Consider the following 18,691-nt stretch of genomic DNA (forward strand, 5'->3'; position numbering starts at 1 on the left):
CCACATAAAGAGGTGTGATACACTCAACCCCGCTACGCTATTACCCATCCCGACAGAAACAGACGAGATTGATAAACATGACTGCTGCTTTAGGACAGAAGAAGAGACAAAAGGGAGAGTAGACTTACAGGACACTCCCCTTCCTGAATGCAATGATACTTTATGGGTTGATGGTTCATGTTTCAAGTTGCCAAATGGTGATACGACTGCAGCCTATGCCGTAACAACATTACACACCATTATAGAGACCGCGCGCATTTCCCACAATTCTGCACAAGCTGCAGAGCTAATTGCACTCACAAGAGCATGTGTGTTGGCGAAAGGAAAGCGAGTGAATGTGTACACTGACAGCCAATACGCCTTTGGTGTGGCTCACAGTTTTGGGAGATTGTGGCGTGAACGTGGATTCCTTACGTCACATGGTGCAAAGATACAGCATGGTCAGCTAGTTAATGAGCTCCTCGAGTCACTGACCTTGCCACTACAAGTTGCAATTATGAAATGCAGTGCACACAAAAAGATTCAGGATGATGTTGGCCGCGGGAATGCCTTTGCAGACGAGGTTGCGAAAGAGACTGCAAGGAACCCAATGAGTCGGATGTATGTTGTAGGTCCCGCTAGATGGATTACTGATGTGGGAATGTGTGAGGACACCATCGAAAGCGTGAAATCTATACAAGCCGAGGCAACTGAGAAAGAGGTGAATGAATGGAGAGAAAGTAAAGGTAGGTTAGATGCGAATGGTTGTTGGGTCGAATTGTCAGAACACCAGCGATGGCTATTACCTAACGCCTATGTACTTGCAGTAGTAACGATGGCTCATGGATTTGCGCACACATCAGTTCGAAAGGAATATGTAAGCTATTGGCCCCAGTATGGCAGAATAGTAATATCCCAAAATATGCAGAGAACGTGGTCAGAAAATGTATGGTGTGTTTGAAGCATAATTCCGGTAAGGGAACCCCAACTCCAGCTGGTCATTTTGCGCCTCCAACGTATCCGTTTGAGGTTTTGCAGCTCGATTTCATCCACATGGAGAGGTGCAACAATCTGAAGTATGTGCTCGTTGTTGTTTGCGCTTTTTCAAGGTGGGTGGAAGCGTACCCCCTTAAGGACAATACCGCCTTGTCAACTGCCAAAGCCCTTGTCAAAGAATTCTTCCCTAGATTCGGTATGCCTAGAATCGTCTGGAGTGATAATGGAAGTGAATTCGTAGGACGCGTGATGAAGAGAGTGTGTGAGTGTCTAGGCATACACCAAAAGTTCCACGCTGCAAACCACCCCCAATCAGCTGGATTAATAGAGTGCTACAATGGCACGTTAAAGCTCAAATTAGCCAAGATCCAAGCCTGTACAGGTCTTAAATGGCCTGACGCCTTGCCTCTAGCACTCTTGTCAACCAGAATGACCGTCCATTCCAGATTAGGACTTAGCCCCCATGAGATAGTGTTTGGCCGCCCAGCCAACGTCTGGGGCGTGCCAAGGCCAAAGAAACTCAGCGAAATAGAACACCCCGTACTGCTTGACTATTTGTGCGAATTAACAACTAAATTGCGTGTTTTACACCAACAGGTTCACAGTTCCTCTCCGCCAGCCTCTGACGATCCAGGTCACTCCATCGAACCCGGCACGTGGGTCTTGGTGCGGAATTTCCAGCGCACAAACAACGGACAGCCGAGGTGGACCGGACCGTACCTGGTACTTCTTTCCACGAGATCAGCCGTTCGGGTGGAGGGCAAAAAGAACTGGGTGCACGGGACCCATTGTAAACGAATTGCCGACTCCGAGACAGAATCCGTACCTCGCTTCATCCCTTTCAGCGATGCACGTTTAAAAGAAACTGGTACCGAAAAGGAGAGTGATCATATTTTACAAGGCCTTGTGCCACCGTCAATGCAGTTGGACACTTCAGAACCTAAGACATTGTTTGAAGACCACACCGTACCTGGGAAACGACGATACAATCTAAGGTCTAGACAAAGAGACTAATAAAAGGCAAACTAATGTGAATTTCCTTTCCCCTAAGAACTATTTTTGATTTTTCAGCTCTCTCACTCTCAGGGAACTTGCTCATTTTTGATTTTCGAACCGCCATCCGGTTCTGCTGCTAGGGTCGCGGTTGAAGTCTGGGGAGTGCAACTGGGGACGTTTAGGTCAACGGTTCTGGTTGGTCCAAGGGAGTTACCCCGGACTGAACAGAGCGCACTCCCTGGCAGAATCAATCTACCACCGCGGGCAGCAACTAGAGGATGAAGTTTCCTAGGGTAAAGAGACCTACCAGATTCACGAACATTGAAAGACAACTATGCACTGTACTGGCCAAAAGAAGGTTTTTGATAACATGTATTTTAATGTTGTGTAGCATAACGATGTTTTTGACTGGTTATACTCTATTCGTATTCCAAGTTACTTTTTCAAATGACACCCGGCCACCACCTCCTCCTACTATCTCTCCACACTCCTTTCACCCCCTACCTGAACACGAGTCTGCCAGAAGACTCGAATTTGTAAACAACTCATTTATTCAACTCCTACACCAACACCAGTCCATAATGAACACATCGAACTGTTGGATATGTGGACTCATGCCACACACAACTGATAAGGGTATCCCATACTTCATCCTGCCATTCAGTTATTATGGTTCTCTGTGGGCTTTCCAGACCATGTTCCTATTCGCCCTAGAACCATACCCGACCCGTTCCACTGAGAGCGATTCCAGTAACAAGGCACTAGTAGCAGGGATAAGAAATATGAGTAGGGAGTTCGACACATATCAAACGATCCCCAAAGATGAACTCACTCCATACAGTCGTTGGAACATAACTAAGTATGGGATTTCCCTGAGTAAGGGACAGACAGCAAAGAAATCCCGCCCAGTTTGGATAGTACCCCACCGAGGTCACTTATGTTTACAAGGTATCGGTAGGGATCCCAAAGCACAATTAGGAAAGAGCATATGCACGGAAACATATGTATTCGCTTCCCGAACTTCCCCTATACTCTTAGCCGCCAAAGGCACGTATTTCGTCTGCCACGACCAAGCCTACACATGGTTGCCCCCTGACTTCTCAGGTACATGCTTCATCTCATTTCTGCTGCCTCCCACCTACACGGCCAGAGCAGATTACCATCGGACAAGGACAGCTAGAGGTGTCGTGAGTAAAGACGACACCGCGAGTCAGGAATTTGCAGACTTCGCAAAGGGTTTTCTGCCATTTTGGGGGCCTATGGTGAACAGCAGGAATATTCGCCAGTTATCGAGGATAGTTGAATCCGCCGTGATTACAATGGCCGGAGCCCTTGACAATTTGACGACCGAGCTTCAGTCGGATCGACATATGACCCTTCAGAACCGAGTTGCCCTAGATATCAGTCAGTCAGTCATAAGCTTTTATTCGATATGCAAGATATCTTATAAGCACATATACAAAACATCAATACAAAATACAGAAAGACATAGCTTTAAGAAGTCAGTATAAGAACCCATTTAAAACGAATAAAAGGACATAAAGCGCCCGATAAATAACTTAGCTAAGAAAAGAATTAAATCGCTACTGACAGTCTCTTACATCGAATAAGCCAAAACTGTTTTAAAAATTTAGCAATTCCGCACACAATGGGGGGGGAAGTGTCAGTAATTAAAATGCGCAAGGCGACTAGGTGGCTACGAGTACCCAAGATTTGGAAGAGGGGTTTCAACCAATACCTCCGGGGCCTGGCATAATCCGGACATTCAAATAGAACATGCACAATAGACTCAACCCTGTTCGGGCAACAAGCACAATACGGGGAGGCACGGGCCACTGATGTCCAGTTTGATACCACAGCTCCTAGCGGGAGGGATCCAACTCTAAATTTAAAATACAGGGCACGGTCAAATGGGAGTGTGATCAGGTCCAAATAGGGTTCAAAGGCCACAATGTCTTTAGTTTGTAAAAATGAGACCGTGGACTTGCAGTGCTTCGAGTTTGTGATTAAGCGCTCCGCCGTCCACTTCCAAAAGAGCGCTTTAACAGCTTCTTTAGGAGGGGCTGTGCGTGAAGTCCAACAATCCCCAAGACCAATCTTCTCCAGGAGCTTCTTGGTTTCGCTCAGCCATCTGATCTTGGCCCAACCCCCCAAACTCATTATTTCCCCCAAACCATCGGCGTAGGATTTTAAGTCCTCACCCCTCCAGATTCGTGTCCACAATAGGAGAGGGCGAAGCTGAGCCTGATCTTGGATGCTCTTACAGCCCGTGTCCAACAGCACTGGTACAGATGGCGTGCTCAGAGGAATGGAAATAATAGATTTTAGGAGCTTGGTCTCCGCTATCGCTAGGGCATCCAATCGGCAGTGGCCCCACAGCTCAGCCCCATACAAGGCTGATGTCACTACTTTAGCCTTGTAGATGTCAATTACTGGGGAAAGCGATCTCCTAGGTGAGGCCAAAAACTCCCTCACAAGTGCTCCTCCTACTCTTCTGTGATTTAGGACCATTTTCTCAATGTGGTTTGCCCAGGACATCCTATCCGTAATCCGAATACCGAGGTAATCGAATTCGGCTACTTTCTCTAAGGCCACTGAGTTGAGTGTAGGTGAACGGCCAAGTTTCCTGGGAGGATTTAGGACTAGGTATTTTGTTTTGGCCACGTTTATAATTAACCCTTTAGCAGCGCAAAACTCCTGGAAACGCGTTAGCAATTTCTGCAGGCCTTGGGGGGTCTTGGAGATCAGAAGCGTGTCGTCCGCAAAAAGCAATGTGGGGATACGGACTCCTCCGAGACAGGGGGCGTCGGCTGGTTCTTTTTGCAGATGTTTTACCACCCCATTCACATAAAGTGAAAATAGGGTGGGCGCCAAGACGCATCCCTGTCTAACACCCCTTGACACTGGGATCCTCTCAGTGAGTTCTCCGTCTTTGCCCCAGCGGACCTGCGCAAAGGTATGGTCATGGAGACTAATGAGAAGGGACAAGATGTAAGGAGGTATTCCCAACTCATTGAGTACCCTCCAGAGCTCTTCCCGGGGGACTAGGTCAAAGGCAGTCTTCAAGTCTATAAAAGCCAAATAAAGACTGCCTTTGCCCAGATCAACAACCTTCCACCCCAGGAGAGCTAACCTAAACACCTGCTCAATGGTCCCCATACCAGCCCGGAAACCTGCCTGGAATTCTGATAGGATTTTGTTTTCCTCCACCCAATGTAAGATCCTTCCAAGGACAGCTTTACCAGCTATCTTTTGGGTGGAGTCTATCAGGCTTATGGGGCGGTAGTTTCCCGGGGTTTCCCTACACCCTTTTTTGTAGATCGGGACTACCACCGCCCCCTTCCAGGATTCAGGCACTGCCCCTCCCATCATGATGTCATTTAGGAGGGCGGCAATGATCCTACCCCATTTTACTGGGTAAGCCTTCATAAGATCCCCAGGAAGACCATCTGGACCCGGTGCTTTGCGCGGGGCCACCCATCCTATGACCCCCTCAATCTCTAAGGGAGTGAAGAAATCGTATGCATGGGGGACAACTGCTAATCTAAATTCCCTCCCAGCATTTAATTCCCCTTCTGGGGGGAGGTAAAGGGACCCGAAGTGGTTTACCCAATGTTGCGGGGGGATATTGCAGGGTCTCACAGATGCATCTGGTTTATTCCGTGTGCCTATGAGATTCCAAAAGGCCCTAGAATCCCTACCCTTACTAGCCTGAAGTAGGTCCTCCCAAAATTTGTCTTCCCACTCCTGCCTAGCAATCTTAAGGGATTTATTATAGGCCTTCCTTGTTTCCTGTATCTCACTACGGGATTTGCGTTTAACTGCCTCAACTAGTTTGGCCTTATAAGAACTACATTTTTTGGTGTACCAACCCTCAGCAGGTTTTCTAAATGTTTTTTTTCCCAAGTTGATAGGATGGGATGAAAACACACTAGATAAGGCTTCAACCAGGGAGGGGAAAAGTCCACTCGCTCTACCTGCCCCCTCTAATGGGTTTCTAAGATCTGTTACCACTTGATTTAAGAGGGTTAAGATTTCCCCTACCTTTCCCTCAGAGAGAATCAATTTTGCCCATTTTATTCGTCTGCCACAATGGGAGACTTCGGACAGATCCGGGGGTACGGCGACCGGGTAAATGTTGTCCTTCATTAGGGGGCGCCACCACTGATCCATACTCAGGGAGAGGGAATTGTGATCACTCTCCGTCGTATGTACCACCTGCATGTCTTTTACAAAGGACCATAGACACACATCTATTAGGATATAATCCAACCTAGAGGTGTGTCCAGGCCTATTATACGTGTGTGCACCCCCCCTATCTGAGGTTGTCCTCCCATTGGCTGCCCTTAAATTAAATTCCAGGCTCAGGGAGTATATCTGGAGCGCCACTTCAGTCCACCTTCTGATCGGAGGGATATCCAAAACCGGAATCCCCAACCTAGCATCATCCTCGTCCTGATTGGTGGCGACGTCCGAGCCCAGGGGCTCGAACGTACAGTTCATGTCACCCGCCACCAGTGTACGTGTCTTATGAGGGGTGTTTTTTAACAGGGACTCGAGGAGAGATATTACAGAAGACTTCCTCCCACCCTTGGTTCCCCGGGCGTAAATGTTATAGATATTCAAAACAGTTCTTCCCCTTGGATCTATTAGGGTAATGTTCTGAATGTCCGGGCAACCTGTGGGGAACTCCACTACTCTGCAATCTAAAGAGGCTGCAACCCATATGAGTAGGCCGCCCGAAGGTCGCCCTCTCCCTGATACCGAAGCCTGAGCAGGGGAAGAAAAGGAGGAAAAACCCACCCTATGAACCGGGACCAAGCTCCATGTCTCTTGGAAGAGACACAGGGTGTGATCGTCAACACAAGTAATGAATTCCGGTATATCCAGTTTTCTTGCAATCCCTGCGACATTCCAACTGCAAACCTTAAAGGCTAGGTCCGTCGCAGCTGGAGCGTCACTGGGTGCAAGAGAGTCCCTAGCGGTGGTCCTACTCATGTGTGACTGAGGTATACCGGGTTCTTGGGGAATTATCAGCGGGTCTACCATCCCCCCTGCGCTGCTTACATGGGTGGGTGACACTCCCGGTAGCTCCACACTACTCTCAGCTTCCAGTCAGTTAGGCTCTAGTCGCCGCAAATGATTCTCCCTTAAGCCTCCTGTGGCCCCAGCCCAATTCTGTACAGAAACAGGGGAAGTTAAGCTTCCTCCAGTTAGGACAATACTTTGACTAGGGTAAAAATAAGAGAGATCCACTACTTTAACCCCTGGAGCTCCCATGCATGTATTAGGGGTACAAATCGAGGGCACTACTCTTGGATCTTGGAAGTTTATAATTATACAATCCCCCTCCTGAGTCTTCTTCCCCTGGCCTACCCACCCCACTCTGCGAACACCTAAAATAATACCATCCACACCTGCCCTAGATATCATACTCGCCGATCGTGGTGGTGTATGCAGAGTGATCCAATCTAGTTGCTGTATTTTCATCCCTGATAATGCACCGACAGTGTACCAGGCCATCTCCAAACTACACGAAATATCTGGTTCCCTTCACGTGGAAAAAGGAGATTGGTCCCTTCTAGGGTGGTTCTGGGGCCTGATCACTGCCTGGGGATGGAAAACACTGATCTTCGTTGGGATGATCTTAGCGCTTCTGTTTATGTTCTGCCTGTGTGTACAGTGCGCTCCTGCACTATGTGGCCTCTGTGCTACCCCATGTGTAAGGAAGCCTGTGTCAAGGGACGAACTGAGCAACAGAATGATGCTACAGCAACATCTCCACGAATTCATTAATACAGATTTGGACTCAGATTAACATGAGTTATTGCCTTACATAAGGGCAAAAGGAGGGTCTGTGGTTCTGAAATTCTGGACCCTACTGTTATCACGATATCGAGATCCAATACCCGTGCCACAAAATATCAATATCCCATGACGAATTTGGTATCAACAAACCGGTAATGATTAGGACATCATTCCTATGCATTTGCGTCATGATCGAGGAATGCCAACACCCCTAAATCGTAGTTTCCGTTCCGACCCCTCAGACTCCATTTTGTAAACGGCATCCATCTTGTGTCTTGCCCTCATGATAAGTCAATTGAGTAAGGTCGAGCTTGATCTAAAGAGACACGTCCACCTTTCCTTGACTTCCCCCTGACCTGTCCCAACTGACTCCCTTGCCTCCAGCCAAACCTGTTTGGGCAGCTCCTCGCCCAGTGGCCGAATACGATAGCATCAATGCATAACATACCACAAACCATTCACCGCGTACAGATCATGTTTTCTACACACACACACCTGTCCACGCACCCTGTTTATGGCCAGTTTTATGACTAACAGGTGCCCTTCTTTATTGGGGTTTCATCGATATCTGATGGGAGTTCCGGGACTGGCTGGGTAATCTATCACGAATTGGACGTCTAAAATATGGGCTTGCCTACATGACTTCGCTCTTTGTATTATTGTAGAAATATGTGTACAGCCATATCATAAACTCAAGAATTCTTGCTTGCAGCTATTATTTCTGTATATAAGGAGAAGGCTTGTTCTGTAAAAACGAACAGTCTCCTGAGAACACACGATCCGCGTTATCGTGCTTCTAGGACACATGTTACTTGGTAGCTGCCAATAAACCTTGATCTCTGACTGCGACTAGAAGACTCAGTGTTTCTGTGGTCCGGAACAAGGGAGAACTCAGAGGTCTTCGGGTGTTATCCCCTGGCACCACCGGGTTCTTAAAAACCCGGCACCTCACCTACTGTTCCCCTAAAAGTGTTAAGCGCTGTTATGGTATGCGTTGTAATGGTATGCATTGTAATGGAATGCATTGTAATGTTAGTTTAAAAGAAATGCGTTGTAATGGCATGCGTTGTGAAATCATGCAATGTAATGGTAGTTGTGATGTAAAGACTGCGTTGTAAAAGCATGCATTGTAATTGCATGCATTGTAACGTCATATATTGAGGTGGTAAGGAACCACAAGTTTTTTTAAGGTACCATGGTCCAGAATGCGTGATGATTTTATGCATAAAGCCAAGTGCCTTGAACTGGCTACTCTTGTCCACTGTGAGCCAGTGCGAAGGTTGCGAAGGAGGCCAGACACAGAGTCATGTTTAAATGAGTCGAAACAGAAGCCTGGGGGCAGAGTTCTGGACCCCTTCAAGGGTTTCATCATGGCCTTATCTGCCACTAGATACAGGATGTTGCCATAATCTAGTCTTGATAAGATCATAGACTGGATGACCGTCCTTTGGGCTGAATAAGAAAGCATCCACAAAATCTTTTTAGCCATTTCATACTGGCAAAGCATGTAGCAGCTGCTTTGGCCACCTGTAGTTTTATGGACAGGGTAGAGTCCAGCCAGATGCCTAGGTTCTTCATATGGTGGGTCTAAACTAGAAGGCCAGTGTTGGGGTCCCCAGAGCCGGGGATTCTTGCCCAATACCATTACCTCGGTCTTATCGCCGTTTAGTTTTATAGAGTTGGTATTCATCCAGGAGGAGACAATACAGAGGCAGGAATGTATATCTCCAGAGTTGTGTGCCTTCACAGACAACAGACAAAAGATTATTTGTGTGTTGTCAGTGTGGGAGAACAGGGTGAGGCCACAGTTTCCACCAACTCCGCTAAAGAGCAGACACATATATTAAATAACAGGACTGAGGGCTGAACCCTGGGACACTCCAGAGGTTAGGGAATGTGGGCCGAACACTGCATTAGTCAAGAAGACCTGGAAGGTACGAACTGCCAAAAAGGAGGTCAGCCATGCAAGAGCCGTCCATAGCTGAGTCAGTCTTTCAATGAGGATGTCATGTGGCACAGTGTCAAAAGCCGTGCTGAAGTCTAATAGAATCAGTGAGGCTGTATAGCCCAAATCCAGGAGCTGTCTCAGATGTTCCCTGACTCCTATTCGAATCATGGTACTTACAGAGTGTGCAGCTGCCTCCAAAGAGGTGTCCCAGTGCTAGCGGAGAGCTTCAGAGAAAGAACCAAAGGGCATAGGCCTAGATGCCCAATGGAGAGGAATCGCAGAGCAAGGTTTTGAGACTGTCTGAAAACAGATTCAGAGGGACTGCAATGCAGGCTGAGTGGTAAAGCATTTCACATTGTAAAAGCATGGTATGTAAAAGATCCCCCTCCTCTTCTAGCTCTGTGAATGAGAGGGACTTAGAGCAGTTTGAGATTATTAGATCTCAGAGTTCTAGATTGGAAGTAGAGCCCGTATCTTCTCCTAAGGTAAAGAGGACCTTTTTGAGTGAAGACCCTAAAGGCAAACGTGAGTGCCGTAAATTGGATCCTCTTGTTGACAGGAAGCCAGTGAAGATGATGAAGGTGATGACACACAGAAGACTGTCGGGAATCTTTAGGATAAGGTGTGCAGCGGAATTCTGTATTGTTTGGAGCCATTGAGATAGGAAAGCCAGAAGACCGAAGTAAAGACTGATGGCATAATTCAATTTGATTGTGACCAAAGCATGAACAATTGTTTTCTGATAGTCCTCCGAAATAAGGTGAAGCCTTATTCTAGGAGACCTAAGGGTAGCAATGTACATGGCAATCGAGACTTGCTTTGGGGTGCGAAAGTGAGATTAGGATCAAATTTTACCCCAAAGTTTCTCGCCACCTGAGCTGGGGGAGGAGGAGCCCCCAATTCAGACAGCCACCATATTCTAAACTTCGGGGAGGACTTGGTGCTAAAGAAGAGGATCTCGGTTTTTCTGAATTAAGTTTTAAGCAGCTACCATTCATCCATTCCACCACCTCCTTTAGTCAGGGCTTGAAGGAGCTCAAGGTTGCTGGCAGGTTTCCCTGAAAAGCCAGGAGGATCAGGCGTCATCCGCATAGGAGACCACCCGCACCCACCGGACCTCAACAAGCTTGCCCAATAGCTCAAGGTAGATATTAAAAAGAGTATGGCTAAGCCCAAACCCCTGAAGTACACCACACTCAAGTGGCTACACTAGAGGGGTAAAAGGTAGTTAGAAGACTACCTGAGAGCGATCTTTCAAGAAGAATTTGAGCCAGCGGAAAAACTGGTCCCTGATTCCAGTCCTCTTGAGTCTGTCTAACAGGATGGCATCAGAGATAGTATCAAACGCCGAGGACAGATCCAAGAGCTTGACCATAACAGGTGAACTCTGCTCAAGTTTTTCCTTAATGAATTCTGTAATCTCGAAAATGGCACACACATGACTGACAGGACCGTAATAGGTATAGATGGCGGACGGACTTCCTTGAGGAATGTGTGACTACAGGAGCCCGCCCCCTACGGGATCATATTTAGCTGGCTAATCTAAGTAGCTTTTATTTTATACCTGACCGTGGGAACCATAAGTACGGCTACACCTCCACACTCACAGCACACCTTAGCGTGTGTGCTGATAATTTCACGTGGTCACCCAATTCTTGACGCGCTTCACTTGTCTTGGTCATGAAGAAAGCTTTAGTACCTCTCTTGAGGTTGAAACATGTCAATCATTTTATGGGGATAATGAAGACCATCTTTATCTCCGTGCTATCCCCTCTCTGCTTTTAACCGTGCCCTAGGACCTCAGGAATAAAGAAGCAATTAAGGATCCTAGAAGTACTTTTAAACTACAAAACTCACCCCTTTCACACAAATCAGGCGTCGTAGAACTGCTGGGTTGCATTCAGCAGCCCAGCTAGGAACCCAATGATGAAGCATGCCACCAACTAGGTTGGTGGGTGAGGGGTCTTCTTCAAAACACACTGGGTTTTTCTCCATTCCTGTGACTGGCATTGAGTCATCCTTGTATCTGAATTCCTATATCGGGTCCGTCCACTTTGTTGTTGACCTAAATAATTTGGGGATAAAGACATATCCTCTGCTTTCCTTGCTCTCTCTTTCTTGTTCTTTGACCAATAATATATAAACACTGTTTTTTATTGATTCTATCACCTATCTACAATTATTCTGCCTAACAACCTCTTAAATGTATATTTTGCACGATCTTCTAATAATAGATAAAGAATTGAAAAAGATATATACAATTCTTTATATTTTATACATTTTTTGTACAGAATTTTTTGTGCAGATGTCTATTTCTATGAAGAACACATGTAGAGGCTCAGGGCGTCATTTACAAACTTTTGATGCATGGCATTGCAGCAGGCTTTCCTGCTACGCTGCAGTGTGTCAAAAGAAATGGGCAGGAATGTGGCGTATCAAGAGAAGGCGCCTTCCTGACCTTCTCCCCTGTGCCGGTGTACAAACAGCAGCCTTGCGCCAACGCAAGCATTTTTGCACCATGGTGCAAAGGTGCCTGTGTTGCGGGGTACCTTCCTGCACAACAACAGTAATTGATGGCACTTTCCTCTTTCTATGCATGCATAGAAAGTGGGAAAAAAATGAGGAGTAATAAAAGTTTTTATCCTCGTTGTGCCACTCCTCTGCCTCCCCTGGGGAGGCTTAGGAATCTGACGCATTCCCAGGTTTACGATTCCTCATAAATCGGGGAATTATTTAGGATTCATGGGTGTTGCATGGGAACACCCACAGCAACACCCATGGGACTAACCTTTTACGCAGTGTTCTGCGTGAAAGAGGCACTTATTTACAAGGCCATAAAGAACCACGCAAAGTGGCTTTGTGTGGCCTTGCAAATATGCTGTGGCACATTGCACCACCGGAGCGTCAAAAAAGTGACATTCTGGCAGTTCGAAAGAGCCCCTAGGGACTCGAAAAAGAGGCCCTCAGTGTTTAAAGTCTGCTAGAAATGTAGAAGTGTAATTTTCAAAGAGCACATCTCATGTTGTTAGATATTTGTATCAAACACCAATGCACCAATTTTGATGGCTTCCCCTTGTGTAAAATTCTCTACCATAAATAATTTTATGGTGTTTTTTTCTGTGCGGACATGCTTCAAGCATTGCTTTAAGTAGAATGAAAAATGAATAGGTGAGAGGGTTCTAAAAATGTGTTGCCTAAGAAACTTGTCTAAGAACGCCTTACTAAAGGCGTGTACTGTGTAAATGAAGACATTACCAAATGCACCTGACATATAATACTATATTTCACAAATCCATATGCGAAGGGTTGCTGGACAAAGAATATTCAAAATTAGTAGGCAACAAAATATATATTTAACAGTTTGTAAGCACCATTATCTTGGGCCATAAACAACACATTGCAATGGTAGCTTATATAAGTAAGCATTGTCTTCACTGCTTGTCATGTCTACTGATAGAGTTAGAAAATTTTTATAAAAATGAATTAACAAAAATGATAATTTACCTTGGGTATTAACATGAAAACACACTTTAAAAATGTCATGTAGTTGAAATGCGCAAAATGCACCCATCATTCATTTTCACTGGTAGGCCTCTGTTAGATTTCCCTTTAATAAATAGAAGCCTTTAGAAATTGCTGAACCATGCACAGATTTATTGATAGTTTGACCTTAACGTGACTTGCTTAGATCTTGTCCTAGCTGCAGAGTTTAATAAAAGCATTCCTTTCTTAAGTGACATATTCTGGATGTACCAAGCTTGAACTTCCTATTTAGCTCATGTTCATATAATGCTGAATATAGAATCACACTGTGGAATCTGAAATATAAATATAGAAATAATACCACGGGTACGACTCTCTGTCAGCACAGAAGATAGCAGAATTTATTTGAGACCAACAAACAATGCAAAATGCGTGCAGCATGGAGAAAGCCAGTATGGTTACTGAGTGTCCAAAGATGTGACGTTTCTGGCAGCTTTTATAGACACAAACCACAAGAGGGTGCAGCATCATAATACACTTAGCACAAATTAAGCTTGGCCTACGTGACCAATTAGCAAAGACCTAGGCTGCACTATATTATTTATGGTCCGAAATACACTGTTGCTGACCACATGTCTCAAGTAGGCAGCTTCTGGGACTTTCCACTGTAATGCAATGTATTAGCCTTGGTACTTTTCCATGTAACAATTTGGAACATCATAGCACGTACCAGAAACATTTCTCAATGTGATATGCTGAATTACTTTGTGGCTAAGCTAGCATCTTCCTCCGTTCTCGTATCTTTCTTGAGCAAGCCGTGCGTTACAAACAGCAGTTTTCTGAGGCTCAATAGAAAATACAAGCATCTTGTGCAGTGATTCTTATGTCAACTTAACAGGGCCTAACGCTTCAAGCATTTAGCATCATAACAGAAAGATGGCTATCACAACACATTTTAGTAATAACGTTTACTTACAAGATATATGAAATACATTGCTTAACTAGAAATCTGCAAGCAAATGTTTCTGTTTATGGTGTAGTTCATTTGTACTTAGCGAAACATTGAATAATGATAAAATAGACATTGCAGTACACTTAACTGGGAACGAAGGTTAGATGTTCCCAGTTATATAGATATTTAATGATGTCTGTTACATATTTGATAATAGACTTGGACTCCATGTGATTCCGTGCAAAAGGAAAAAACAAAGCTGCTCACCATCGAAAGATGTCTTCTTATTGGACCGGAGTGACCTGATCTGTAACAATGTGGTCCGCATGTTTTTTCGTCTTTTATATTAGTTTCTAGTTAAATTCAGGATGTTCTTGGGACTTTCACACTTCCCATTGCTGTGGACTACTGCTGACGATTGCTACTGTTGCCTACCAATTTGGAGGTGATGCTCACTTCTTTTCCTGAACACTTTGTGGGTTCCATTAGTTTTTGCTTCCATTAGATAGAATACAGACTAATTCATTTATGGAACTTGCTTGTCCATTTTGCATTATTGATTACTCTAACCATATTTTCTTTGATAATTTCTGTAAACGGATTTATATGACTTATTGATGAATACAAATAATAAAAATAATTTACACATTTCTTGAAGAGAATAAAGGTTTTTAAATCGATTTCAAAGCCCCATCATTGACTGCACTTTAAACTGTTAATTATGATGCTAATTGACCTGATTTGATTTAACTTCCATTCAAAAATGGTGACAAAGATGTGTCGCTTAAGTAGAAGAAAATATTGCGCAGTGTTGGAGCCCATTCTTGTAAGGTTAAACTGGCACTGTAAAGTACATTTTGGACTCTGTCCGGGCTATCAGTTTACTTGTAGCAGAATACGGTTCACACCCTGAATAGAGCTATAAAATAATTTCCCAAGTTAGGCTAAATTTCCGGAATCCAATGCCCAGAACCTGAAGATCTAAGAAGGCAGTATTCGAAGGCGGTTGCTGTTTGAAGGTGTGAGTATTAATAGGATGATGTGTCATCTGTTTTAATTGTGTTTTGGTCTTTAGTATAGTGATGACTTGTGATTTGGAGTAATTTTATTTGTATTTATGTGAAGAGGTGGAAGAGTTTCAGACTAGTCGAGGTCTAAGATCCCGGGATTCATAAATTGAGATAAAAAGATAGATTGATAGAATAAGAGCCATTGTCATATGGTATTTCTTGTTTGTAGATTTAAGGTGTAGAGTGTGAGTGTAATTATCGCTTCTACAAATAATATAGAGATATTAAAAACATTGTTGTGGTTCTTTAACATTGGTTAATGTGGTTAGCCTCCTGCTCCATGCACAGTGAATGGTATGCAACCTCTACCCCTCCCTCATCTAGACCTAAAGACATATGGGATCTGTTTAGACTTCATCTTGCCGCACAGCAAGCAGTCCCCACTACACAACTGGAGCATGGCGAGGTCCCTACAGGTATTGGGTAAGCACCATTGATATCTTTCCCCTCCCCCATTGTTGAAATAAAAGATATACTTGTTGGGATGCGGACTGTGCCTGATGATACACGATTGGCATATTAGTTGGAACTGTTGCATACATTGACACGCAGCTCCACCTGAGGATAAGGCGGAAACATGTTGTGAGACTTTTTATTGTATTTTTCTTTGTTGTCCTATCATGACTGCTTTTAGAAAACTGCATTTCCACCTAGTCTGTATCTTACAGTTTGCTATGTGACTTGATAAATACACATGTTTCATGGAAGTGTTCAAGATATATGAAAATGGTAAATAAAGTTTAAAAAAACAAACATTGATTGATGTTAGCAGAACCTAATTGCGCAAAAAGGGGATGCAGCTTGATGAGAGTGAGTTTGTGCTGGTCAACGTCTCATTTGCGTTTCAGGATTTCTCGAATGATTGTAATACTGTTATTCCTTTAGTAGAGCAAAAAATAATTGATATGTGTTTGTCATGTTGGTTGAAAGTTTGCTGAAGCTTGTGTAAATATGAAGAAATTGGTAAGGAGGGCGAACTGCTGCAAGGAGTGAAGTCTTACGTCATAGAGTTTGCACTGTGATTGGTTGGTTGGTTTGCTTTCGCACCGGGATTGGTTGGTGACGTCAAGGTTGCTCTGGGGTTGGTCATTGTTGAGTGACTATCGCATTGAGGTTTGTTGACGGAATTTGGAAAATATTGGCTGTGGTTTAAAATAATTTCATGTATCTGGAACAGAATCAAAACATTGAAACGAAGTTGTTTTGTTTTTCAATTTATTTCTATCATGAAATATTCCAAATAAATGAAGAATTTGCTTAAGGAGGATGTTACTATTCCAGTATGAAAAGATGAGTAGATACCTCATGAGTGTACGCCTGCATATGTTATGACAACAGAATAAGGGTTACGTACATATTTGTGGCTTTGTCAATGTTGTAAGATCACAAAGAAAGATGGTTCACCGAGTTTCCCAAAATATGGACCTTTGAAATTAGAATTCTTGATAAATTAAAAGGGAAGTTGTTTGAAATGAAGCCACCTCCTAGACCTACTCAATATGAAGCTTTAAATTTATGAGAGAAAGTGCCCGATAAAAAGAAAGGGAGAAGTATCAATGAAGGACAAAGAGAGCAGTTCGTGATTATGCTGATATTCATTGGGGTGAAGAACATTGTAGATGGCGAAAAGCTGTGATTGATGGAACTGGATTGTATTCAGCTATTACAACAGAGATATCTGGAAAGGTCAATAAGAAGAAATCAATAGAGAAAGGAGCAGAAAAGAAAGAGATAGAAAATGATACACAAAAGTGATTTATGACATTTTTTCCCTTTCTTCCTATAATTCACTATGGCTAGCTCTTTCTTTTCTATGATGGTTCCTGTCATTTCATACCATTCCTCAGTTGACCAAACTGATCTTGATAAATTTGTTGTCGTTTATTTTCCTTATCCTACCCCTTTCTTCTCAGTTTCTCCACCCCTTTACCTAAATCTCTGTGCCAGTGGTGTCAGTTTTTACTTATTTTTTTATATGGATTGTCAGTTATCAACTTTGTTTTGCTCGATTTGCTCATGCATTTATTCAACTATTTATTTACGTCATGTTAAAAGTTTTACAATTTGAGTAGATCTAACTTTTTGGAATGACATTTCTTCTTTGTTATTCTCCCATGCCTCAGAAAATATAATAGTTGGGGGAGATTGTAATCAATTTATGGATCCATTTTTAGACCGTAAGTTACAAACCAAATGTATTACATTTCGGATAGGGGGCTGATTGATGTCTGGAGAGTACTCCACCCTGATTGGAATATACTGTGTTTTCTCCTGTTCATAAGTCCTACTCCAGAATAGATTCTGTATTTTTCACACAACATGCACTTCAAATTTTTATAATATGCAGAAATAGGATCAATTCTTATTTCTGACCAAGCATCTGTTATTATAGACTTTGATTTTCCTAACCCCCATCTCCTCCACCCGTAGATGGAGATTTACTAACTCTTTCTTACTGGATCAACAGTTTACAGAACAACTCACAATCTTTACACAGGAATATTTCACAAACAACATCCCCTCAATTACGCAGATGAACTTTTTAAAATTGTTATTTTTATTCAACAAACACAAGTCGACATTACAAGTTACAAGAAAGAGAGCAGATACTTTAAGTCAAGTGCTGTCATAATTACACATTACAAAGGTATTTCATAGTAGGTTACAATGGCTTTTGTGTAATTTGGGTCACCTGGTATGGGAACAGTGGGGGAACACAGATATTGCCTCTATAGGCATTCCATTTATTCCAAATGGAGAATCCATGTCTGCCTTCCAAGACTCCACCCTGGGCGGCTCTCCCGCTCCCCACAGTTGTACGATATTTCGCTTGGCACCGCCAGACCCAGTGTAACCCAGATTATGTGTATAAAGGAGCCCAGCAGCCCACACTTCCGCCTGCAATTGCCTTCATCTGCTTTTCCCATTTTGACTAGAGTTGGTCCAGACACATATATTCTATGGAGGATCTTCAACTGACAATTCTATGTAAGTAGGATTGTGCACCGCTTTTTTATCTAAATGCGTTTTTCGTGCTCCCGGGCTCACTCCCCGTCTGGAGTGATACGTAATGAACCTTGCTGTAGCCTCTATACCTGATTGGGTATAGTTGTCCCCCTGGGCACTGATTTGTGCTGTGTACCAGCTATGTGTTTCAAGAATTTCCCAATTTTAGTTGGTTCGACCAAAATTCCTTATTAAAAAGTAATAAGTCGGTTATTCCATTGTTTGTTTACTTTTCTTTTATTTTCCTTTTAGTTCCAATGCATTTCGGCAGAATTTGCTGCCTTCATCAGGGAAATAATTAATCTGTGGACAATCAAAGAAAACACCATCTAAGAATACATTCTAACCGTTTAAACAATCAATCATTATAACAATTTATTTCTCCATTGCTATTCTGGTTGTTTAACCTCATTTTATATTAATTGTAACATTTACTACTTTTCCTATACCTTG

This window comes from Lissotriton helveticus, chromosome 3_1 (assembly GCF_964261635.1).
Source record: "Lissotriton helveticus chromosome 3_1, aLisHel1.1, whole genome shotgun sequence".
In the NCBI taxonomy this organism is placed as follows: domain Eukaryota; kingdom Metazoa; phylum Chordata; class Amphibia; order Caudata; family Salamandridae; genus Lissotriton; species Lissotriton helveticus.